The sequence below is a fragment of the Camelus bactrianus genome, chromosome 7, assembly GCF_048773025.1.
Source record: "Camelus bactrianus isolate YW-2024 breed Bactrian camel chromosome 7, ASM4877302v1, whole genome shotgun sequence".
NCBI lineage: Eukaryota > Metazoa > Chordata > Mammalia > Artiodactyla > Camelidae > Camelus > Camelus bactrianus.
The window spans coordinates 4,549,153-4,574,806 of record NC_133545.1 but is presented as its reverse complement, the minus strand read 5'-3'; the positions used below and the strand labels follow the sequence as shown (position 1 = coordinate 4,574,806).

The 25,654-nt window shown below is 50.1% G+C and overlaps 1 protein-coding gene across 1 annotated transcript in view; it reads left to right on the top strand.

Annotated features, from left to right (window-relative positions):
* The window catches only part of LOC105067031 (polypeptide N-acetylgalactosaminyltransferase like 5), a 94,849-nt gene that overhangs the window by 7,424 nt on the left and 61,771 nt on the right, over window positions 1–25,654 (top strand). The window contains exon 5 of the mRNA XM_045514860.2: window positions 15,667–15,797. The gene's annotated coding sequence lies outside the window, so the exon portion shown is untranslated. The remainder of the gene's footprint in view (window positions 1–15,666; window positions 15,798–25,654) is intronic.

The window sequence follows — 25,654 nt, the reverse complement described above, 5'->3', positions numbered from 1 at the left end:
TGACCAGCCTGAGAGAACGTTTTTCTGCCCTTGTAGCTTATTCCCCCATGGCCCAGGGCTTTCCAGCAGCTGATGGAGTTGGTACGCAGGCTGCTCTGGGCGCCCAGGGTACTCAGGTAGAGGACAGGGTCGAGCACGGGGCACACTGCGGATACACCAGGGCTCACACACGGGCCGGCACACTGTCCGTGGCTCTTGTGGTTGTAAGAGGCCAGGAGAGCAGCTCTTTTCGATCAGAGTTTCAAGGAGAGCCTACATTTCCATGGGACAGTATCGCACGTTGCAAGTTTATCTTTACAAGTTTAAGAACTGATACACCTAGAGAATTATGTCCTTTATTTACTTCCTTCTTAAGCCTGATCTGATTTTTCAGCCTGTCTGGAGACTTGCTCTTTCGCATGAGGCTGTGTTTTGTGGGGTCATTGCCTCTGCTCTTAGATCTATTCTCCAATCTGCTGCTTTGTGTTGCCAGAAACTACAGTCCCAGGATCTCTGGTGTTTGGCCAGTGGAAGGCAATGGGAGGCAGCTGGAGTCTAGAATGTAGGATGCTACCGCCAGGCAGGCGTCCCTGACTCCGGCTCTGACCCTGGATGTTGGAGCAGGAATCTGGAGGACGTGAGGAAGGAAACGATGTGGGCAGCTGAGGAGGATACCGGGAGGGGTTAGAAGGGCAGTGTGGCCCGAGGTGGCCAAAGGACAGGTGAGCTAGTGTTTGGGGACTTTCATCCGAGTGAGATGGGACAATGTTGGAGAACGTCAGCGAGAAGGACAGGGTTGGGTCTGAATTTTGAGGATCAGCCTGGACGTCATGTCAACAAGTTGTCAAGAGTAACAGGAGGAAGCCTGGCACATAGGACTTCTCTGTGTCATTCAGGCAGGAGATGACCATGGCTCGGACCCTGACGGGAGCAGCAGAATCATGAGAAGCAGTTGCTTCTGAATGTATTTGAAGACAGAATCCCCAGAATTTGCGGATAGTCTGGATGTGGGGTCTGGCTGGCAACGTGCATTTGAAAGTCACCAACCAGCCAATGGAGAGCATTTCAAGCCATGAAGTGGGAAGAGATTCAGGCGCGAGTGTAAACAGCAAAGAGAGGAGGAGGTCAGGACCTCACCTGAGCACTCCTGGGTTAGAGGTTGGGAAGATGAGGAGGAAGCAGCAGAAGAGCAGGAGCAGAACTGGAGAGCTGGATCCAGAGCCCACAAGACAGAGCATCTGGGGAGGGAGGAGCGGCAGGTGCGCTGTCAGCCACAAGACGACTCAGGATGGCTGTGGGGTTCGGTGACGTGGAGGCCACCGGCAGCCTTGGCGGGGCGGGGAGTGGTGGGATAGAGCCGTGGACCCGGCACAGGGTGGACAGCTGTGTCCAGGAGCTTCCGTACAGGGGGGCAGAGAAATAGATGGCAGGAAGAGAGGAACATGGGTCCGGAGAGGCCTGTCTCATTTGTGAGGGGGATGTTACTCATGTTCATGTGCTGAGATCATGACCCTGTCACTGTCAGGGGAGGGAATCGACGATGCAGAAAAAGAAGGAAGAGCTGCAGGAGCAAAATCCTGGAGCAGGCAAGAGGGGTGAGGTGTCCCCACAGAGCCACCGCCCATTGTGTGACGGGAGGAAGTGGGGACAGCAGACGCGGGCAGGGGGAAAGGGGTCTTTCCTAGCCGCTTCTAGTTTTCTCTTGAAGAGGGAGCAATGCCCCCCCACGGATGGAGGGAGAGGTGTGGGAGGTCTGAGGAGAGAGGAAAGGTGTGAGTGTCCTGCAGGAGGTGGGAGGGTGGCGTGCGCACGTGCAGGCGGTTCCCCTGCAGATGGATGGACGCCGTGTGCTTCTTCTAACTCAGCGACCTGTCTGGAAGATTGTGCATCCCGGTTTACAGAGCTCTGCTGTCCTTGGGAGCAGCTGCACAGTATTCCGTGGTGTAAACATCACATAACTTGTCACAGTCATGATTTATCATTTATTACATTATGCATATTGAAGCCGTCCCCTCCAGGTGAAAACCTAGGCTGCTTCCAGGGCTGGAATGCTCGCACGTCACGTGTGTCTTTTCACACGTTTTGCAGTGTGCAAGCACGTGCTCAGGCGGGAATTACTGGAACAGCGTGTGGATGTGGTTCATTTCGGCAGACAGGAAATTGGTCCCTCTTAGAGGCTGGCGGTCCTTGCTCCCAGCACAGTGTATGCACACGCCGGGCCCTCTCTGATGCAGTATGTTTCCTAATGTTTCGGTATTTTCCAATCTGTTAGGTGAAAATAGTGTCTCATTCTACTTTTTTACTTTCTTCGTGCAATGAATGAGGACGAAGACCTTGTGTGCTCCTGTATTTCCTTTACAGTTTCCTTTCTGTGATTTTCTGTCTGTGTTCTTTGCCCATTCTCCGATTAGGTGGTAGGTCTTTTTCTTATCTAATTATAGGTGCTCTTTCTAGGTGTTGAAAAAAATTAGCCCCTTGCCAGTACTGTGGGTTGCAAACATTTTTTTCCCAGTGTGTTTGTCCTTTGGCTTTATTTTTCTTGCCATTTTTGGTACAGTTTGTTTTATCGATTTGTTTTTATGGCTCCTGGGGTTTTCCGTCACATTTAGAAGGGCTGTGGGAGGAGCACAGGCCCTGGTGGGGCGTCTGCAGGCAGCTTCAGAACCACTTTGGCAACGTGGGGATAAGGATGCCTGGAGAACATGAGCATGCGTGCGTGGGAGATGCTCGTAAGTGGTTTTCTTTTCCTCGATGTCAGTCCCTAAAGCAGGCCCACGGCAGTAGCAAGGTCAGTGCTGTTTGCATTCCAGAATTCTTCTAGAAAATTGCAAATAATTTTCCTGGGCACATGCTCTGTGACCCTCTGAAGTCCATCCGGCTGGCCCTTAGAGGTGACGTTCACCCCAGAGGAGAGCTCATTTCCGGGAAGCACTGTCCCAAAGTTGCCATGGGTCCAGGGGCAGCTGAGGGCCTGGCATCTCGGAGGTGGAGCCTCCTTCCTCTTCCTCACGGAGTGGTCCTTGGGAACTGGCTTCATAATGACTTGGGAGTTTCCCAGCCTCCTTTCTCAGGGATGTATTTTAAGACCAAAATGGCTTCACACTTGTCTTTCCTGCCAAGGGAATTGCAGGTGCCATGCCTGCCTGTCACCCACCAGAAGGTGTGTGGCTGTGGAGGGTGCCCTTGGAGAACAGCCCACCATCCCCCTCAGATCTCCAGGCAGGACAGCCATGCAGGGAGCTGGCAGCCGAGCCACCTAGAGTCCCTGCTTCCAACATGGGAGGATGTGGAGAAGGGGAGGCCCCCATGTGTCCCCTTTTCCATTTTATGTATGTGATGTCTGCGCCAGACCTTTGCTGGAGAAAGGTTGTGTTGTAGGAGGTGCAAATGTGGGTTTAGGGTTACTGATTCTCTGTGAGTCTTTGTGGAGATTACTGAAGGACAGGGGACGGAGTTAGCAGCCCAGGACTGGGGTACTACTTCAGGACCAGATGGAAAGAGGAATTTTTATTAAGGCAGAAGAGAGATCGCACTGACTTTTGGAAAACGTGGTGGGCTTTGCATGGGGGACTCCAGGTTTACTAATGACTGGGATTATTGAGAGTTGTCTGGGGAAGAGTTCCAAGAAGGAGGGCATGAGACCCAGTAGAGAAATCTGTCTCTACTCAGAACTGTTCCAACCAGAGCTGTGTCTAAAACTCTGTCAGAGAAGACCCCGTTTTTTTAGGGCCAGGGCTGTGTGTGGCTAGCCAACTTGGGGATTTGATGGTTTGAAATGTAAAAAAGACATATGTTAAGATCCCCAGAGAGAAATTCCTGTTTGGTCTTAAAACCAAGGACAGTTGTCTTTCCCCTGAACTCTTGGGTTTGTTCCTTGTGGGCACTGGAACTGACCCTTGAGTCTTCTTCACAGACGGCCAGAACACAGAGCATCAAAGCTGCAAGCCACCCATGCATGTGGTGTCCACACGTATTCTTTGTCTTCCTTTTAGGGAATTGCCTCCCACACTGGTGGAAGCTGACCCTCTGAGTCAGTGCTCTGGCCCCTGCCCACCAGCTCAGCCAATCATAACCACCCTGTCCCGGGAGTGGTCCTGGGCAGCCAATCAGAGCCCTTCCCTGGGATTCTCATGTGCTGAACGCAAGGCTGGAAGGCTTCCTCCTGGAGCTGCCCCAGCTTGGGGGACAGTAGCCTGAGAGACTGGGCACAGCACCCAGAGAGAAGCAGGGGTGGGGAGAACATAGACACTTGGTCCCCATTGTCCCTAAGACCAGTTTACCCCTTTCTCTTCCCGTGTCTTATCTTAAGGTACAGTTGGATATCTGTCTCTTGCAAGGCAGGAGTCCTCACTGATAAACTTTTAATTAACTTAATCTTGTTGTATTTTCTTGTCCCCCTGTATTCTTTCTAGAACAAGGTCAGGAGGGGAAAAAGGGGTGCAGGAAGGGAGGAGAGAAGCAAAGGAACAGTATGTAGGCAGCATTTGTCATTATCTCAGTATCTGTTACTTAACTGTCAGAGTCTGACCTCCCTGCCCCTCAGCCACCCCTGACATGTTCTTCGTTCTGGTCAGGTCACCTTGGCCCTCGTGACCAGGGACCTCTGAGGGCCTGAAGCCCTAGGGTGTATGTCCCCAAGCCTACCCTGTGCATCTGCAGGAATTGGAGGCTCAGGGTTGTCACACTCCAAACAGTGCCTGTGGGCTGCCAGGGCCATTTCAGAGGCTCAGGTCAAGCAGAGGCGCTGGGCATTCTTGTTCTTCTGGGGATGCAGGTGAGTGTCTCTGGTGGGTGTTTATGGAACTGGAGCGTGTAAATCTTCTATAAGAAAAGAATGTTTCCCTTTGTAACTGGAGAAAGCCTGATTAAGGTTTACTAATGACTGGGATTATCAGTGTCCATTAGTAATTTTTCAAGTTACCTGAGCAAGGAAAAAGGAGTGATTACAGAAGCCTGGAGCCAGCATCATCAAATGTGTGCTGGCCACTTACTTTGACAGGCATGATTCAGTGCTCTTTATTTTTGGTTAAATTCCCGTGGCTCTGTAACCAGATACCTCCAGGCTGGAGGATGAACTAAGTAATGAGGGGAAAACAAGATTGCTGGGTTGATATAAATGGCAGATTGCTGGTGCAGAGAATTACTAAGATCTGATGTAAAAGAGCCACTTTCTTCTGGTTTAGTCTTACCACATCCTCATTTTTTTTGACCCTAGTATCTCTTTCTGTTTTTAAATTCAGAGTCACAAAATGGCTGGTCCTAGGGCTACGTGAAATAGCAAAATACTTCTGTCACTGTTCTGCTCTCTTGAGAGGAAGTAACAGATGCAGATAATGGTATTATAATAGTGCATTGGGAAGATCTACAATTATTCTAATGATTTTCTCATCACTCAAAATATTTTGGAACTATTTTTAAAATTAATTTAGAGCCAGTTTGTGAGATGCAAAAAAGCAAACAAACAAAAAAATCTCAGTGTCAGTAAATTTACGATGTCATATTTGTGAAAGTGCCAAGCAAAATCCTTGGCACAGAAGAGGCACATGAAGGACCCCGTGGACATTTCTGTGCAGGTCACAATGAAGTTCCTTTATCCCGGTCTCCGCCCACATCTCACCAGCCTCTGAATTTTGCTCTCACTGACCCTTATTAATGAAAAATGGGATCTGTTTCAGGCATAACCACTAGCATCCTGGAGATCACTCAGTTCGTTGCTCCCTCCCTAATGGTGCAAAGAAACGGTCGACTTCAAAGGCTCCCATTTCCTCCCATGTCTGTGTCCATTGGGATCCTTGGGAGGTAGATGCCAAGGTGGGATTCAACATGAGAGAGAGTCCATGGTGGGGATGCCTGTGAAGGATGAAGGGGAACAAGCAGGGGTTGCCAGGGGGAGCCTCGGACCAGGTCCAGGACTGATACCCATGGACGGAGGGTGAGAAGGAAGGATTGGGTTGGAAAAGCCTCAGACCAGCACAGTTCTGAGAAAGTCTCGCCGGACCCATGGGGAGTCACCCAGCAAAGTCATCACAGGAAAAGCTCGAAGGCAGGAGGGGCCGCTGGGAACCCCACGTATTCTGTCAGTGCGGGGACAGCCCGGGGAAAGGGTAGCCTCGGTGCCGGTGCAGGGAGACCCCCAGGGGGAGGTCCTAGAGCCATCAGTCAAGGGTGCCTCTGCTGTGGGTCCTTTGGAAGCAGAGCTGGGTGTCACCTCCATGGCCACCACGTCCCCTCTTGTACCAACAAGCCCACCTCTCTGTGCGTGTCTGGGGAGCAGCTCCTCCATGGCTCCTCGGGCTTCTCACCGTGAGGGGGGCTTGGAGGAGGGAGGCTGGGATGCCTGTAGCCCCTGTTGCCGCAGCTGGTCTTGGGCCACAGTGGGCTCTTCTCACCGGCCTTGTGACCCATAAGCAAGCTGTGTGGGTTGAATTGTGTCCCCAGAGAGGCACGTTGGAGCCCTGTCATGCAGCTCAGGCCCTCACTTATGGGCCACACCTCTTATAAACTGCCTTCTTTGGCTTATTTTTGTATCTAACCTTGCATAAGAGGATTTTAGGCGACTGCTGCTTCCTGTTGTTTGCCCAAAGGTCTGTTTGTCATATTTCTTCAAGACTGACTTAACTTTTCTGGGCCCAGTGGTCACCGACCTTCCACCTCAGTCCACCAGCACAGTTCTGAGGAAGCGTGTGGTCAGTCAAGCACACAGCCGGCCTACATGGAGGGCAGCCAGATGTCTGGGTGCAGGCCTCGGACAAACCCCGCCACCTGGGGCCCAGCCGTGACCACCTCCGGGCTCTCGGTGTACAGCACTCTGCTGCAGTCGGTCGTGAGTCCCAGAGTCTCTCTGTCTTAAAGGCCTTGATGCTCCGTGATTTGACCAACCACAGTGTCACACGGACTAAAGCTGAAGCTATGAGAAGACAGCTGGGGATTTGAGCAGAGCCCCTAATTTAAACCCACCTGAGCCTCAAACTCCCCAAGTCCTCTGGTAGCTCTCAGTAGGGAAAAAAAAAAGATTCTAGGCCCTGCCGCATGAATGTGAATGCACAGAGGACGGGAGGACCATTCCAAGGGTAAATCGGGGACAGTGGGCCTCCAGCACTGCAGCAGCCGAATTCATACCGTGAGCGTCAGTTTGAATCAAGGCAGAGAGTGGCTCGTCTCCCGTCAAGGCCAGAGAACGAGCCACGTTCTCACGACACAGCGCGGTCTGGTGGGGCCGGGGGTGCTCTCCTGGGCCTGATGGCTGCACGGTACCTCCCGAGGACTCACCCTGACCTGTGATGTGAGCTGAGCAAGTAGGAATAATCCTCATCCCAGGATCCCGGGTGTCAGGACTTAGGGGAGCTCAGAGACCCTCTGCCTTAATCACCCCTTTCAATGACGGAGACTCTGAGCCACCCTGGGCCCCTCTCCTCATGACAGGTGGGTCCTGGGTTGAAGTCACCCCCCACCCCCCCCGCGCCAGGGGCTGCACCCACCTCGGCTCCCTCATCCGGACAGTGGGCCTCCTCCCCACCTGCCGCTTTATTCTGAGACTTGAAGGAGAATGTGTATGTGACAGCTGTTCGTAAACCGTGAAGCCCTCTCTAAATATGAGGGTTTTATTATCACCGCAAGGTCCCACGGATCAGAGCAGCCTGTGCCCCAAAGTACCCACATTCCTCCATGGAGGACGTCACAGTTTGCTTTGTGGTGCCTGCTGGAAGGTCAAGTCGGGCAGCAGTGAAGTCCCACGAGCTGACGGTGTGGGAGCAGGTAGGGGGCTCAGCCCGGGGCACCTGGGTCCCCTGTGACCCTCTGATCACAGAATCTGCAGTCGATGTCATCACAGCCGTCGAGTGGTGCCAGGCCATCTTCTCCCTGTACGTTTCTGGGGCTCCTGACGAGAGACTGGCCTCCACTCCAGACAGACCTGGACATTTGCTGGCAGGGCCCCAACAGCTGACCCCTGCCTCGTCCCTACCCTTTGGTAAAGGGTGGTGGTGCCCCTTTCCCACGTTTCCCCCCGCCCTTCTTGATTTCACTGTGAGTGGGCTTTGAGGGCAGAGAGTGGAAACACCCAGGATCTCCAGGGCTGTACCAGCGACCACCTCCCATCCCAGAGGAAGCTGTGTCTTAAAGGGCTCATAAAGCATACCGTTTTCTGAAACACAGAGACAAAAGTCACAGTTCAGCTGGATGAAGTATGCCTCTAGAGTCAAGAGTGCCGTCCTCAGATAGGCAAACCCCCTCAACCTCGGGGCGTCCAGAGTTAAGAACGCACGGCTCCCTGTGGGGGCTCCGGTCCTGCGCCCGCTGGGCTGTCCAGTCGTGTTTCTCCTCCTTCTCTTAAGAGCTCTGTTGTATGTGTGCTTTTATTGTACGTGATCCTGGAGATGTTTTTCCTTGAAGTAGAAGAGGTACAAGCCATGCATTTTGTTTCTAACTCTGCAGTGAAGACCAGCACCCCAGTGTTTAAGACGGGGAGGACTGTAGAGGAGGAAACACAGGCGTCCCTGGATTTATTGTCTGGAACCCAGCCCACCATACCGCCGAGGTCTTCCTGTCCTGGGGAAACAGGCTGATGTTTGCACCTTGCTTTTGCCATCTCCTTGGTTTTGCTGATCTCAGAGCTTCTACCAAGACAGATGCTCATGAAGTAGTTAATTTTTCAGCCAGAGGCCATTATTGACAGAATCATTTCCCTGTGGCCAGTGTGTACCGTGTTCTCTGAAGGACACGAAGAAGAAAGCACAGGCCCCACCCCACAAAGAGGAGATAAAACGGGCTCTTTGGCTAGAATACAGCCAGCCCCTCATGAATCAGTAATTACAACAGGAGCTGACACTCGTCGGGGGCCGACGGGAGGATGGCCATGCTCAGTGCCTGCAGCTCAGCCCTCACCTTTACCACGCTCCTTGCTGGTAGGTTATGGTCACAGACAAAGAAATGGAGACTCTAGGAGATTCAGTAACACAGCAACGAGGGGCAGAGCCAGGACTTCAACGGGGTCTGCTGACCCCAAAGCAGGCGCCCAGTGGGGCTGCAGGGAGAAGGGCGCCAGGCTGAGTGGGCTCACTTTGAATTCCTGACCACAAGCTTAAGAGGCCCTGAAAGGTACAGCCTGGGACCACAGGACCTTCTCCCACTCAGCTGGGGAAGCGTGTCAGGCTCTCTTCACCTCCCTCCACCTTCAACACTCTCCCCTCCCTCCCTCTGCATGACCACCTCTCACCTGTTTCTCTGACAAAGGGACAATCAGAAGGGAACTCCCACCAGGCTCACCCTCCCCAGGGTCCCTTGTGCAGTGACACCCACACTGCTGTCTCACCCATCAACAGAGGGAGACCCTACACGCTCCCCATCAAAGACACTCCTCCTTTTCACCAGATCTCCCTTCACCCCCCACCCCAGCAATTGTTCCCGCTCTTTCTGCTCCATCAGCGTTTCTCCCCTGCAGTGCTTCTCAGTCTTGGCTCCAGGTTGAAATCACCTGACAAGCTTTAAAAAAACAAACAAACAAGGGGCCCCCAGGATCCTGGCTTCCCTGGCCTGGATTCTACCCAGACACCCGGAGACCTGCAGCTACGGGGAGTCTGACTGTGCAGTGCCCTGAGCACACTTTCAGGGCCGCTCCCACCTGCGCAGCGACGGCCGCTCTTCCCCACTGCAACCCCTCCAGCTGCTGGCTTCCCTGCTCCCCTTCCCAACCAGATGCCTTCAAGGAGCTGTCTAGCATAGTGTCTCTCCTTTATCCCCAGATTTCCCTCTTCCAACTCTCCTCCATTTGGCCTCTGAGGTGACGTTGCTTTAAAGCGCGTGCTGCTGCATGGCTGGACCCCGGGTGGGTTCCCAGCCCCATCTTATGCATCTTCCAGCAGCACTGATCTTCCATCTCTCCCTCTTCCTCGAAGCGCTTCCTCCACCTGCTGACATCACGCTGTGGCTTCCCTTCTACCTCGCTGGCCGTTATTTCCAGTCTCCGCTGCTGGTTCCTCCTGATCCACTCACGCTGATGGCCCAGGGCTCCGTCCTGGGATCTCTTCTCACTCCTTTGTGTGTTCCTCCAGTCTTGTGGCTTCAGAAATTACCTGTTCCCTAATGAGACCTAAGATGAGGCCTCTGGGCTGGACCTGTTTCCGTGTGCTCCAGACTCATGGATCCGAATGCCTACTTGACATCTCCTCTGGGGTGGCTCAGAGACGCAGGTCTCCAACTGAACACATCCCCCTGCTGAAGTCCTGCTCGTCCACCCCCTTCCAGAGCTGCTCTTCCCCACAGTCTTCCTTCTCCTCACAGCCTTGCCAGCCTGCCTGTTCCTCCAGCCAGAAACCAAGCTGCCATAGCCTGTTTTCCTCCCACACACTTCCAACCCATCAGCATATCCAGGTGGTCCTCCTGTCAGAGCACAGCCAGAACCCCATTCTCACCACCTCCTCAGTGCCAGTCTGCTCCAAATCAGATCATCTGTCACCTGGTAACTGGTTTCTACTTCCACCCCCAGCCCCATGGTCTGCTCTCAAAACCACAGTTCCAGTCATCCTCTACCAAAAACGCCCAAAGGCTCTGATCTCACTCACGTGAAAGCCCACATCCCTGCCGTGACCTTCAAGGCCTCCATTCCTCTCTGGTCTCGTCTCCCGCCACTTATCTTCTCCTTGACCTGCTCCAGTCAGCTGTGCTCCCAGCTGTTGCTCCAACATGCCAGCTGACTTCTTACCTCAGGGCCTTTGCACTGGCTACCCCCTGCCTGCAGGGTCCTTTTCCCTGATATCCCACTGATCTACTTCCCCTTTCCTCCAGCTCACCACGCAAGTGCACTCAGCAAGTGCTTCCCAGACCACCCTTGAACACTGAAACTCCCTTTTCCAGCACTCCCTACCTCCCTTCTTTGTTCTCTTTTCTCCTTGGCACATGTCACCTCCTCATACACTGCATAATTTACTTATAGGTTGTGTCTACTGTATGCAAACAGATGTTTGTTTTTTTCAGTGTGCAGAACCTAGTTCAGTGCCCGGCACTCTGTAGATGGTCAATAAATGTTTGTTGAATGAATGAATGTGATTCAAACTAAGAGCAATGGGGGATCAGGGAGGGAGGAAGAAGGCCTACATTTGGTTCCACAAGTATTATTAATTTTTGGTCCTGGGAATGTTTCATGAAGAGTGGAGTTGAGCCTTGAAGGAAGGGTAAAATTTTAATAATAATAATAATAATAATAATAATAATAATAATAATAATAATAATATGGTTGGGATAAACTAGAAGACTTGTGAAATCTTAGGAACTATTTCTTCAGAGCTCTAGTCTCAGGTAGAATGAGGACAAACCCCAGAGGAGGCAAACCTGAGGTAGGGTCAGGAATTTGGGATGTGAAGCAGGAGTATCAGTGACTGGGATTTGCAACTGAGCCCCTGGGTAGGGGCACAGGCTCCTGGGATGTCTGGGCACTGCAACTAATTGTTAGGCCCTTGTCATAGGCCACCTATGGTAACGGGTTCTCTCCCATTTCTTCCCTTGGCCCCAGCTGAGAAGATAGTGACTTACACTGAGGGTTCTGACTTCTCCTAGCCTGAAGGGGTACCTGTCTTGAAGGACAGTCTTTTGTAGGGGAAGGAAAAAAAGATGTGTGGGTCAAGTCCCATTCCCAGTGGCACTGTGGTCATTATGCATCACCATGACAACCGCTCGGTTTCAGACTAAGCTGAGTTTAAGTCAATCAGATTCAGACATGCTGTGTGCACTTTTGAACTTCAGCCTGAAGTGTTGCAACGGCGTGTTTTGGTGTCAGCATCCTAAGTAGAAAGCCACAGCGCCCCCTTCAGGAAATGGAGAGCACAGGGGCGTGTCCACACCTCTGCTCTAAAAATCCCAGAGGCAGCTTGGATTGCTTCACTCCATCCCTCACTTCCACCCCTCCCGCCTGTTCGCCTGTTCTCCCTACCCCCTCACATCCACACCACTTGCTTTTGCCAAATTTGCTTGCTCATAATTCTCTAAACGCACTGGGGAGGAGAACAGTGTGTAGGCAAAGAAACAGGAATGAAACAGCATGGAATGTTCTGGAAACTGCAACAAGTTCACTTTGGACTGGAGCACATGGAGACATCAGGGACCAGGCTGCAAAAGAAGGACTTTGGGGTCATGCAGACTGCTGACCCAACTCTCCTGCTCACTTTTGGGCAAGCTCCTAAACCACCTAAGCTCGCTTTCCTCGTCTGTAAATAGAGGCAGTATTACTGCCCTGCACAACCGTGCTGGGAACTGAGTGAGGTGGAGGGTGTCCAGGGGCCTAGCACGGAAGCAGCCCAGTGCTCCAAACACTGCGGAGGTGGGGAGGCAGGAAGGGGGCTTCTGTGCTCCAGACCGAGGTTGGGTTTTGTCTGGTGGTTGGTGAGGAGTTGAAGAGAGATTCGAAGCTGGGGAAGAGTTGGTGCTGCTATTAATCCTGTTTTACAGGTGGCAAAAGTAGGGCACAGAGAGGTTAAGTAACTTGCTCGAGGCCACCCAGTTAGTAGGAGGCAGAGCTGGATTTAAACCCAAGCTCTTAACCACTGTTGTGGTTATTCTTCCTCCAGCTGAACAGAGAGGGAGAGGAAAGGCCTGGGAGACAAAGACAATGTCAGGGACTGGAGAAAAGAACTGATTGATACCCAGAGAAAAACTGGACTTGGCTTTGCTTCCAGCATAGCAGACTGACTGCTGAGAAAAGAACTTAAGTGATCAGCACATTCATCAGCACGACTTCTGGACAAGGCTGGCCCTGTCCGCTCACTGCAAAGCCCGGCACCTCTTCCTGGGCCAAGCACTTTGTGAAGAGGCCTGTCCAAAGCCCAGCTGTGTGCCAGGCCAACCAGCAGGCCACGGAGCTTGGAGGAGGGGGACCGTCCCAGGCCGCTGGTGAGAGAAGCAGGCAGCTCTGGAAAGGAGCGGGCCTGGCATCGGGACTCAAAGACTGCTGACTCACACACATCCAGCAGAGAAGTGTGCACCGAAAGCCGACCACGGAGGTCAGGGACCTGGGCTGGAGGGCGGGGGTCCCCAGCAGCCACACAGACAGTGGTGACCAGCTTATGGCCCTGCACGAGTTTAAGCCAGAGAATTTAATACAGAGCTTCACACCCAGCACAGTCCCCACAGAGCCACACAGCCGGAAGGCCCACGAAGCCCACCCTAGCTGCTGCTTCCTTTAGGGCTGGGCTCCAAACGCAGGAGGGGTGATTGGAGGTGGTCCTGCCAAGAGCCCCCAAACCAGGCCCATCTGACTGTAGCTCAGCCATCTGAGGAGTGGAGCCAAGGAGGCCATGCAGCTTCTTCCAGGGACACCCCAGGAGGCAGAGAAAGAGGGTGAGAAACACTCTGGCCTCCGCAGGCCTCCAGCCTCTACTCCACCTCCATTGCCTCCACTGGCCAGGCCAGTGCAGAGCTGGGACTCAAGGGGGCCTGGGGAATGTAGTCCCTACAACTCAGAAGCACAGGGACAGCAAGATGGGTGGGAGTAAATGGTGACTGAGAGGCACAGCATTAATCCCACCTGGAGTAGTCCTGGGTTATCCAGAATCGTATAACTTCAAATACACTGTCCTGTTGTCCCCATAAAATGTTGAAATTTCCTGGAAGTTTAAATATCAGCCCTTTTCATGCAGCAGTATCAGCTCTGTCTTCCCAATGCACAGCATTTTATGTTCCACTTGCTTGGTGAGACCTGACCCCAAAGTCTGGCTACAGAGTCTTCATCTGAGAAAAATCCAGCATTCTTCCCTGATATTAAAAAAAAAAATCCATAGTAAAATAGTCATCAAATGTTATTTCTTTAACATAATAAAAAAATACCTAACAAAATCACTGAAACAAGAGAAGCATTCTCATTCAATTCTGAATGGACCAAGAATGACAAATATTGAAAAGCAGACAAGAATTTGTTTGATAATATTATCACCTACCTAGAAAACAAATTAAAATCGACTGAAAAAATGCTTAGAACTAGTAAGGTAATGCCACAAAGTGACTGACTGGAAAATAAATTCTCAAGACTTAATGCTTTTCTCATGTAACAGTGACCAGCTGGGAAATGAAAGGGAAGAAAGATGCGACTGGCAAGCAATCAATGTGCAGCTCCTGCATAAAGGAGCTGACAAAACCTCAGCACAAGACTTGAGGAAAAAACGAAAATAATCATGTCGGGTGATGATTGTGACGCTTTCAATCATGGACGAGTATTTACATAATTCGTGTAACCCCGTGGTTGGGAAGGGCGCCCTGGCTGCTGTCACTGAACGACGTGCACAGGCTAACGCTGCTTCTCCCGTTCCGTCCAAAGCGGGTTGTGGGACTGGGAAGGAAGGAGAGCGCAGGAAACCTGTGGGTCCCAGGAAGATGAAAGAGACATCCCGGAGGGAACTCACACCCTCTCTTCCATTAAAATTAACCTGCGGGAGGACCACTGAAAGGCATCATCAGCTCCGCGCTCCGCGTGAACGGCATCCCTGCCTCCCGGAAGGGTCTGCGTTTTAATAAGCCTGCACCTGCAGTGTGGGGAGTCTGTAAAGGATACGGAGCACTTTGCGGGGTAGGGTCTCTGCCCCAGCCCCACGGTGCCATCTTCCCTGCTTTGCTGTAGTGTTTCGAAGACTGTCTCCCAGAGGTGTTCCCAGGCCAGATACTGCAAATACTACTGCAGATAGTATTCTAAGTATTGTAATACTACCACAAGTATCAGCATTTTCAGAAAGAATTCTAAAAACACATTTCCCGTAAATTGCCTCTAATGTTTCAGGTCTGCTCCAGGGAAACCTGCTCTGAAAGCTTTGAGCAATGAACCGCCATCGGTTAGATAAATGTCAAGTGCCTTGCTAATGTGAACTCGCTGGTCTCCACATTTAGCGCTTTAAAGACTGTGGTGCCAGATCCTTCCCTCTTTCAACAATCGCTGAATATCCAACCCTGGGAATTGGATCAGTTCGAGAAGTAGGGCATCTTAACCTTAAACGCCCACAGAGATATGCCCCATGGAGGCAAAGCCTAAGAATCAGGGAAAAAAACAATTTGAAGTAGTTGCTGTCTAGAGAAAGATGGGAGCAGACAGTTTTTAAAAATTTTCTTTGTCCAATTTTTAAGTTTTTATTCTATTTGACTTTTTAACTGATTGGAAACTATTTTCGCCTATAATTATGGTAAAAATAAAAGCTGAATAAAACCCCCATAGGGCCTCATTTTCCCACTTGTGGCCTCCCACCTCCCAGTTTTGGGGTTGCTTTTTGGTCACTGCCACCAGCAGCAGCCCCAGCTCAGCGCTTCCCGCCTCCCCTTCTGACAGGACATTCTTCCTGCCCTGGTCCTCCATGCTGGAACTTCTATATCCAAATGTGGATTTCTTTTTTTTTTTTTTAATTTCAGCTTTATTGAGACATAGTTGACAAATGAAATTGTAAGATAATAAAAATGTACATCATGATGAATTGATATACATGTACATTGTGAAAGGACTCCCTCATTTGGTTAATTAATACACAGTCCATCGCCTCACATTTATCGTGTGTGTGAAAACTTTCAGCTTCTGCTCTCTTAGCAAGTTTCAGTTGTGCAATCCAGCGTTGTTGACGATAGTCATCCTGTTTTGCACTAGCTCCTCAGACATTATTCATCTTACAGCTGGAAGTGTATGCCCTTGAACTTACCTTTAACTAAAATTTTAAATCTTATTTCCAGGAGAAATCACTGGTAAAGTTAACCTTGGAAAATGTGATCAACACAATTATCTCTGCGTTAGGCTGACCAGAAGAATAATTTTGACCTTTAGTGTCAGAAGGAAATTAAGCTGCTTGACTGAGCCAAAAACAGTAAGTAGCCTCTCATTAAAGTGTCCCAGGCTTTGACGACATGTGAGGGAGGCTGCATGCAGGAAAAAGAAAGTTAACTTTAGACGTTGAGGAGAACAAGGGGAAAATGCGAGTTGTCTTGTAGCTTTTAGTTTTTTCTAATGGATCGATAAAATTGCTGTGTGTTCAAAATATATGTATATGTTTCTTATTAAATCACAGCATCACAGAGTATTATTAATAAAGGTGGTTTGGATTCACTCTGCTGGCTGTCCAGCTCTTATGTGGTTCAGAAGTTGAATGGGGAAAAAAAATGGCTATAATTTAGTGAGTCCTGTCCTCCATTTGGGGTTGCAAAATAGTGGTATTCTAATTCTACGGTTTAGTCAATTTTATTAAATATAATAATTTACAAGGGGCGTCATCCCTCTGTTTACTATTTGGCTGCCCAGTGGTTCTGTCCATGTATGGAAGATGGAATAATTGCTGGAGTCTTTCCTTTTGTTAGCTCAATCTTCAAGATAATGCATTAGTAGCCTGTCAACTGTCATTGAAGGTGATCAATTAATTTTTATGTAAATATGATTATGAATCTTTGGACAAACATTTTGCATGTGTTTCAGTCCACTGCAATTCCTGTCTTTATTAGGTCTTAAGTTGTCCGATCTCTGGCCAGTGGGAACTCCTGAGTCATTCTAGCACGGCCTTAATAATCTTCGATAATTCCTTGCTGTTTGGTATATCAAGATGTTCCAGACTCTTCTAGTACATTTTCTACCTCCAATCCAGAATCAGCCATTTCTCCTAAAATCTCTGGTCCCTTTCAGTGGGGAAACCATATGTCAAGGCTATCACCTGGAGGCTCGGGATGACCGTTGCATGTTGGTTGCTCGTTGGATTCAGATTTTATCAATGAAGAGAACTTTTCGACACATATTTATAAATCTGCATTTCCTTAAGGAGATTTCTCTCTCTCTCATCTATCTTGAATTCATACAGAATTTTCAGTTCAAAATGAGGACAAGATTTTCACTTAACCACTTCTATATTCCATCTCTGCCTTCTTTCTCCCACACTGAGAATCCTGGTTCTCAGCATCATGGGCAGTGATAGAATTTAAATCTCCCATAACTCTTTGCCTTATGCCACATTACACTTACTATAGTTTCAGAACTACGTATTAATTACGATTATCAAAAACACTGTCTGCATTTGCTCTCTCAACTCTCCATTTATTATGATTATACTACATTCATATAGTCATCACATTCTCTAGTCTCTCCTTTTTAACACTCATTTATCTTAGTTTTACAAATAACTGTACACTAATGATGATCACTAGTTCTTATGTTGATGTTTGCAGACGTTTAATTGTCTAAAACTCATTCTCTGGTAGATTCCTTAGAAAGACTTCAAAGGGATCATATTTCCTGAGTTCTTACACGCTGATAAGAATGTTTCTCTTTACATGTAAAAGTCTTTTTGCTCAGTATAAAATCTGTGGCTTCCATCTTTCCTTGAATACTGCAAGTATATTACTCTTGTTGCATAAAGTATTGCTACTAAAGAGCCTGATGATAACTCAGAATTCTCTACAAGTCACTTTCTCTTTCTTATCTAGAGACTCCAGGTTTATTTCTTCTTTTTCCTGAAAGTTTGTAATTTCACTAGAGTGTGCTTTGGTGTTGATCTTTGTGGGTCAGGATTCCCAGATACACTATGTTCTCTTTCAACATATGGTTTTTAATCTTTGTTATTTTAGAAACGTTTTTCTTGAATTATAGTTTCTAATATTTGTCCTGATCCCTTGCTTTGTTTTTCTTCTTCAGGGACTTCCGTTAGTCATGTGTTGGATCGTCTTTGTCTATCTTCAATATTGGTCACAATGTTGGATCTTTTTACTTTTTTCTTGATCCTTTTTCAATTTTTAAATTTCCCTTCTTTTCCCTTCTACTTTTATTTTTGACATTGTTGCCTTTATTTGTTGTTTAAGCTTCATTTCTAAGGTTTTTTTCTTTTATTTCTAGTCCTTTTTAAAATTTCTGTCAGCTCATATCTGAGATTTTCCAGTTTTGATGTGTGTTATTGTTTTTCATCTTGTTTCACTTTCTTGACATCTTTTAGCTTTTTTGGAATAACCAAATATAGCCCCCAAGAGTCTGGCCACATGGCCATATGTCTTGTATAGTCCCCTTCCCTTGAGTGTGGCAGAACCTGTGAATATAAAGGGATATTGTTCCCCCTGATTAGGTTACATTACATGGCACAGGTTAGAATATTTTTCAGATATAATTCAGATCCCTAATGAGTTGGCTTTAAGTTAGTGAAGAGAGAGAGTATTCTGGGTGGGCCTGACCTAATCAGGAGACTATTTAAATGCGAATTTAGAGGTCAGAGTCAGAAAAATCAGAGAGATTCAAAGAGGTAGAGACACTCTCCTATTGTCCTTGAAAAAGCATACTGCAGCCTTGTGGAGACCAGTAGCTGGGAACAACAGGCAGACTCTAGGAGCCAAAGGTCTTAGTTTTACAACCCTAAGGAACTGAATCCCACTAGCAAGCAGTGAGCGTGGAGAAAGACCCTAAGCCTCAGTTAAGATCACAGCCCCAGCCAGTACCTTGATTTCAGCCTCATAAGGCCCTGAGCAGAGGACCAGCTGACCTGTGCTTGGACTCCTGGCCCACGGAAACTGGCAGATAACAAACATGTCCTAAGCTGCTCGGTCTGGTCTCGCGTCAGTAGAAAACAAACACAGCACGTTGCAGTTTTGCCCCGTTCCATGGGCGTGTCTTTCCGATGCTCTTTCACTGTGTGTGGATGTTTTTCTAGTCCTTTTCTTCTTTCTCTAAATAGTAACTTTGTATGAGATTTGACTTTGATATTTTTCTGCTGTTAATTTTTATATGAAGTCAGTTTTCCTGAAATTTTATGAGAAAGCTTTGTGCTAGTAGCTTTAAAAAATTTTTTTTTAATTTTTGGGGGCAAGAGGTGATTAAGTTTTATGTATTTATTTTTTGGAGGAGGTACGGGAGATTGAACCCAGGACCTTGTGCATGCTAAGCATGCACTCTACCACTGACCTATACCCTCCCCACAAAAAAAAAATCATACCAGAGACCCTTCTGTTGTTTTCATGTAGCAGCCTGCTAATGGCATTTATTGGCTTAGTTCTCGATTATCTGGATGCTTTCTTTTCTTCATTTCTGTTACCCTGTGCTTCTCAATCTTGATTTTACTCCAAGCAATTTCTCCTCCATGTGGGGCCCTATCCAGGAAGGGAGTCCAGGTGGGCCAGTTTCAAGAGTGCACGGGATTGGACTGATCCAGCCCTTTGAGGCTTTACTGCAGGACACTCACATTCTCTGCTAAAATGGGCAAAACTTCTACTTTCAGCCACTGTCTGCAGACAGGTCTGTGGGCTTCTACCTGCTGTTCTGTTAGGCGCCCCATCACTCCTCTGCGCTCTCCTACGCGGACGCTCATACCGTCCAGGCCTCACGGCTTTAGTCGTTTGTCCTGGCTGCTTGTGTTTAGGGGTTTACGGAGATACCTGGGCACCTAATTATCTGATGAATGTTGTGCATGGGGGTTTGTGTTTCTGATCCAGCTGTAGTTACTTGGGAATTTGGGGAGATCCAAAGACACACCTCTCCCAAGAATTCTCCCGCTATCTCCTTTTTATAGCCTGGGAAAACTGGATTCCCAGAGCGGGTAACTAATCTGTGTTAGGCACACGGCTAGTGAGTGCAGAAGCCAGCATTTGAACCCGCTTCTAATTTCAGAGCCCTTATTTTTTTTCCCATCACATTTTGTTTAAAAACCACTTTTACTGTAGCAGCTCCCAGCTTTAAAACCTAACTGGGTTTCCCGTCACCTAAAGCAACCAGCCTGGAGCCCGCCAGCATCCAAGGCTCTGCCCTGCGTGCGCAGCCGCCCGGCTCTGCTCCCTGAAGCGCAGCCCCTGGTCTGGCCCAGAAAGGCAACTCCATTCCCTCCCGATCTGTTCGTCTTACTCGTTTTTTACCTTGTCTTCAAAGTCCAGGTTAACTGCCCCTCTAATCAGCTGCTAGTGACTCTAGTAGTTTCTGGTGTTTTATTCACGATTTTGGAGGTGGTGTGACCGAGCAGGACCGTATGGGGCCTTCCTGGGCAGACCCGTCCCCATGCCCCCTGCTGCAGCCCCTCTCTGAAGGGCTCAGATCATAGTAGCACATGCCTGTTTCCTGAGTTTTTCAGATGCTAAAAGTCACCACCAAATGGAAGAAATCAACTATTTGATGATCATGAGCACGTGGCCCCCAGACCTTCTGGCGCCTAAGGATCGGTCACCATCAACCAGTCAGGGAACTGCGCACAGCTGGTCACATGCTCCGGCCGCCTCTCCCTCAGCTGGCCTCTGAAAATGCTCAGCTGAAACCTGTCAGGGAGTTTGCGGTTTAGGGGCCACGAGCCACCCACTCTCCTTGCTCAGCCCAGCAACAAACCTTCCTCTGCTCCAGGCTCCGTTTTGCTGTTTTTGACCCCACTGTGCGTGGGGCACACGAACTTGCGTCCGTCAGCAGTGGTATTTGGAGGCATCAACCTGTGCTTTTCTGTACCTCCTTGTGTTTGTTTTATGAAACTGCCACAAACCAGGTGGCTTAAAATAACAGACGTTTATTGCCTCACAGCTGTGAAGCCTCGAAGTCTGAGACTGGCACGCTGGCAGGGCTGTGCTCCCTCTGACGCCCGCAGGGGAGCCCTCCTCGCTTCTCCCCGGCCTCTGGGGCTTTCTAGAGATCTTGGCTTGTGGGTGCGTCACCCCTAGTCCTTGTCTTTACGTGGCCGTCTTCTCATAAGGACACGAGTCACATTGGATCAGGGGCCAGCCTTACCCCAGGGTGGCATCTTAACTAATCACGTCTGCCGTAACCCTGTTTCTGAATAAGGTCACGTTCTGAGGTAGGGGGTTAGGACTGCAGCATATCTTTTGAGGGGCACGATTCACCCCACAACACTCTCCTTCCGCCTTTCCTTCCGCCCACTAGGGAGAGGACCTGTCTTTTCACTTTGTGTGTCAAGGGAGGAATGGAAGAGTGCGGGAAGAGAAAACTTGGAATGGTTAGGATGCGATAGGATGTCTTGGCCAGAAGCAGAGAGCACACAAGGGCTTCCCTCCAGAGTTGAAAGAGGTAATTTCCTGAGCAGCGTGGCCAGGGAGGTAGCAAGGTCCCAGAAGGGGAGGGGCCGCATGGTGCTTGAGATGGAAGTGGTCACTCTCGCCTGGTGCCCTGGATCAACCGCAGCCAGAAAGCCACAGAGCGCGCTGGGTCTGAAGGCCATGCCCACTGGCCGGAGAGCATGTCCCAGCCCTTTCCTGTGCCTCTGTGTGCTTAGAACTGTGTATGGCACCTAGCGTGTTAGTGGAAAAAGCAAGGAATCTGAAGGAGTCTGGATACCAGGGTACAGGCCCTGGTTCCATCATCCGAGCCAGACACACGGGCCTCAGCATCGGCCCCTAAACCATGCAGAGAAGAAGCATCAAAACCACTTTCTGGGAGAATGAAATAAATGAGGTTCCCAGTGTGCCCAGCCCTGGGAGGGCTTCATAAACTGTATTGCCTTTCTCCCCTGCTCCCTCTCTGAGCCTCAGTTTCTTAATCCGTAAAATGGAGATCACAAAATCTTACCACGGTGGGGAGGGTGTAGCTCGGTGGTGGAGCGCGTGGTTAGCCTGCACAAGGTCCTGGGTCACCCAGCAGCAACGGCTGTCTTGCCGACACACTCCTCCAGCCTTCCTGGACCAGGGAATCTAGAGGACGTTGGCCCACCTCCCAGGGACTCCTCGGGCAGCCCTCAGCTGCGTCCACTCTGTCATCCCATCCGGCATGACACAGTCCACCAGGGTGTCCCCATTGTTCTGTGATGCCCTCCATGGCGGGTGCCTGGTCCGAGGACTGTCATGTCCCTGCGAGGCTGGGAGCAGCCACAGCCCAAATCCGGCTCCCTTCGGCCCCTGCTCGTGTCTCTGGTCCAGTGGTTCACAGTGCTCTGGTGTGGGCTTGCGTGTATCCAGAACCCGCACCCGCTCTGGTTGTCTGAAGGCGCACGCACGCATCAGACAGTCAGCAAGACTCGTGGAAAGCACGTCTGTGTGCAAGGCCCATGGGAGGAGCTGAGGGGAATCTAAGGAAGCATTGCCTTTCATGGAACCCAAGACATGATGGATTGTGTGCACATCATTGTCTTATTTACTGGCGAGAAAGAAATGCCCTGATGGTTAAACTGACGTTTATCGATTGTAAGATGTGTCCTGATTTCAGGGTTGTTAAAATGCCAAGAGAAGCTGTGATGAAATATTACACAAGGCACCAGGTCTCCTTTTAAAGAACTATAATCCTCTCGGAAAGAAACAACACAAACACACACTCACAACCTGGTGACTCTCAGAGGAAGGGCAGGGATTTAGATGCTTGCTGAGGCTAGAAGTGGTTGTTGGTGGTTGGGTCTTGAAGTCTGGGTTGGACCAGTACCATCCAGGTGGAGCTGAGGAGGGCCACTGAGAAGAGAGGAGAGGTGCAGACTCAGGCAGAGCAGCGGCGTGAAGGTAGGAAGGTGTCCGAGACAGAGGAACGGAAACGATAAAGTGGGAAGGGAGCCTCACTTCCAGATGATGGTCATCCCTGAGGAGTTTAGGGTTCATCCTTTAAGCCGTGGGAAGCCAGAGACAGTTTTAGAGCAGGGGAGGGCCACACTGAGCAGTCCTGTGGGGATCTGGCAGGATACGTGGAAGGATAGGGTGCAGGCAGGGGACCGGTTTCAGAGACAACGTCAGAAGTCCAGCAGGCACGCAGTGGAGAGATGAACAGCTGTGTGCAGTGAAAAGGAAGGAATGAAGGGAAAGTCGTACAGAAAAATAAACGAGCAGGACTTGCTTGGGAAGAGGACTGTGTCCCAGACTTTGGGTGTGGATGTGAAGGTGCAGAGTAAGGGACTCCTGGCGGGGAGGGCATAGCTCAGCAGTAGAGCGCGAGGTCCTGGGTTCCATCCCCAGTGCCTCCACTAAAGTAAATAAATAAATAACCCCCCCCCAAAAAAAAACCAAACAAACAAAAAATACAAAACAGAGTAAGGGACTCCTGAGGCCCTATTTCTCGCCACCAGCCTTCTTGATCAGAACAAAAGAAAGCCCGCACTTACCTGGTGACAAGGCGCCCATGGCCACTCCAGGCTGAATCCTATTACGGTTGCCATAGTTTTCTCATACATAAAGTGCTTTCAGTGATCCTGACATCTCTGGCGATAATATACCGGAGACTAAAAATCCATCCTGTTATTGTAAGTATCTGAGACATTTCATAAACAACCTCATTCGGTTTTGCAGCCTTCCCATATAGTAAAGCAAGGGCAAGCTTTACTCTCTACCCATTGAGAAGTAAAATGACCTTTATAAAAATTACGTAAGTCAGAAGCAAACCTGGGAATAAATCCAAGGTTCCCTGATTCGACATTTAAATAGAAGGGTGTATATTTGCTGTAGCCCTTGGCGCTGTCGATAAAACAGAACAGAGTACTGTGTACCTGTTACGAACCCCGTACACTCTAGGCAGTGACCCAGGAGAGAGGGTTTATTCACGGGAGCGGAGTATCCTTGTGGAGAGATTCCACAGCCATCGCTGATGCTGTGGGCAGGGGGTGGGCTGGGCGTGCCGTGGGCAGAGCTGGCCACCAGACGTGGCAGTGGTGCCCTGGATGGTATCCAGCCCTGGGTTTTATCGTGTTGGTTTTGGAGGCTCTCAGAGAAAGCACTTCTTGAGGTCAGAGTCCAGGGAAAACACCATACAAGCGGTTTTTTCTTTCTTGTTCTTCAAATGGAACTGTACACTCAAGGGTAAGTCTGGTGGTTCCATAGTATCTATTCTGAGTGGACTCTTTCCATTGGTGTCCAAATACACGTTGAGAACCTTCTATGTAACAGAGCCCAGATCTGGTCTAGGGGGTGGAGATGCCACAGAAAAAACCTGAGTCTGTCCTCAAGAAGCATCATTCAGTAGAGGGAGAAGAGCTGAGGGAAATAAACAAGTAAAGAGGAGCATTTCAGACACGCCCATGGTCCAGGGGAGGAGTGATGGTCCAGGGGAGGACTGATGGTCTAGGCAAGGGGTGATGGTCCAGGCAAGGGGTGATGGTGCAGGGGAGTGGTGATGGTGCAGGGAAGGGGTGATGATCCAGGGGAGGGGTGATGGTCCAGGGGAGGGGTGATGGTGCAGGGGAGGGGTGATGATCCACACGAAGGATGATGGGTCACTTGAGGGATAATGGTGGCCTGGGTTAAGGTTTTAGCGTTAAAGATGGTAGAGCTAAGATAGGAGAAAACTTAGTGAGCTCAGGCTTAGAAATTGTATGGATAGTTACCCAGGGAAAGAGTGTAGACAGAGAAGAAGCCTGATGGATACAGAGCTTTGGGTCCAGATGCTGGGAGGATGGAGAGGAGGAGATGCTGCGTGGAGAGGAGGGAGGGGAGAGCCTGGCAAGGGCTGTCTCTGGTCAGGGGAGATGCTGCTCTCGTGAAGGAAGGACCAGCCGCGCCACAACTGCTGAGAGGTGAACAACAGATTGGCTTTTCAGTTTTGGAAATGTGGAAGTAATGAACAATTTTAAAAAATAAAAGCTCTTTTCTTTGAAATGGTAGGGCAAAAGCACGAGTAGATTGGATTGAAGGCAAAGTCGGGGTGGCAACAAATAGAAACAGCAAGCAGAGACATCTTTTTCTTGGAGACTTGGAAGTGGGCTGTGGAGATGGGGTCGGGGGGTTTGGAAGGATGTGAGGTTGCGGGGTGTTCGTGTGAAGATGGTGCAGCAGAGTCTAGGGGTCAGGAGGGCGGGTAGGCGGTGCAGGAGGGAAGGGGTGCCGCCAGGAGGGACGTCCCTGAGCTTGTGAGGGACAGGTATCCGGTACACTTGGGGAGGGGTGGCTTCAGAGTGGAGCAGGGACAGGCCAATCACTGTGACAGGATGTTTCTGGTGCAGACACAGGGACCTCATGGGACTGGTGTCCGGAAGATGACAGGTTCTCATCTGATTACCCCTATCTCATCGGTCAATTTCAATTTCGGTGAGAGGTGGGGGTGGGGGAAGGCCTCTGCAGGTCTTAGGAGGCTCGGTGGTGGTGAAGCAGCCGGCTGGGAGAGACGGGAGTGCGCGCACCAGCAGGGGTCAGGCTGCTCCGGTGCCTGGTGGAAATCGACCACCAGCGGCCTCTCCCACGACGTCTAGCAGCAGATGTCCGTGAGGGGTGGTTGGGTCTGATCCTAGCTGGGCTTCTGCAGAGAGAAATGAGCAAGGGGAATTGGGAGTTCTCGAAGGAGCTGTTATAGTGAAATCTAGGCCCCGGGAGGCTGGAAGGAGAAGGATGGGGTGCAGGAAGCGGGGAGACGAGGGCTGCGGAGATAGAGGTCTCATGTGGGGAGGCGGGGGTTGTTGACCCGGGTCCAGGCCAGCAGGCTATGCTAGCAGGTGGCGGTCGGTGTGAGTGTGAGACTGAAGTTTCCAAAGTGGTGGGGTGTTTGGTTAAGTCGGGTGTTCAGCTGGGTGAGTGGGTGGCCGAGGTGGGATGTACTGAGGAGGTGAAGGACCTGGGAGGCCAGGGCAGCGCATAGGCACCCAATGGGGTTGTATTAGTGCAGGAAAAACATGGCTTAGTTGATTTTTTACCCCTAAAAGGTAGGAAATAAAAGCCAAAGGAAAGAAAGCCAATCTTCATTGCGAGGATCTGAGGAGCCAAGGACCCAGAGAAAAGGGGTCTGTAGGGAAGTGAGCCTGACGTTTGGTCCTGTCTTCCAGCTTCAGGACTTGGGGGGGAACAGGTGGGGGTTACGATGGAAGCTAAATCCTGTGCC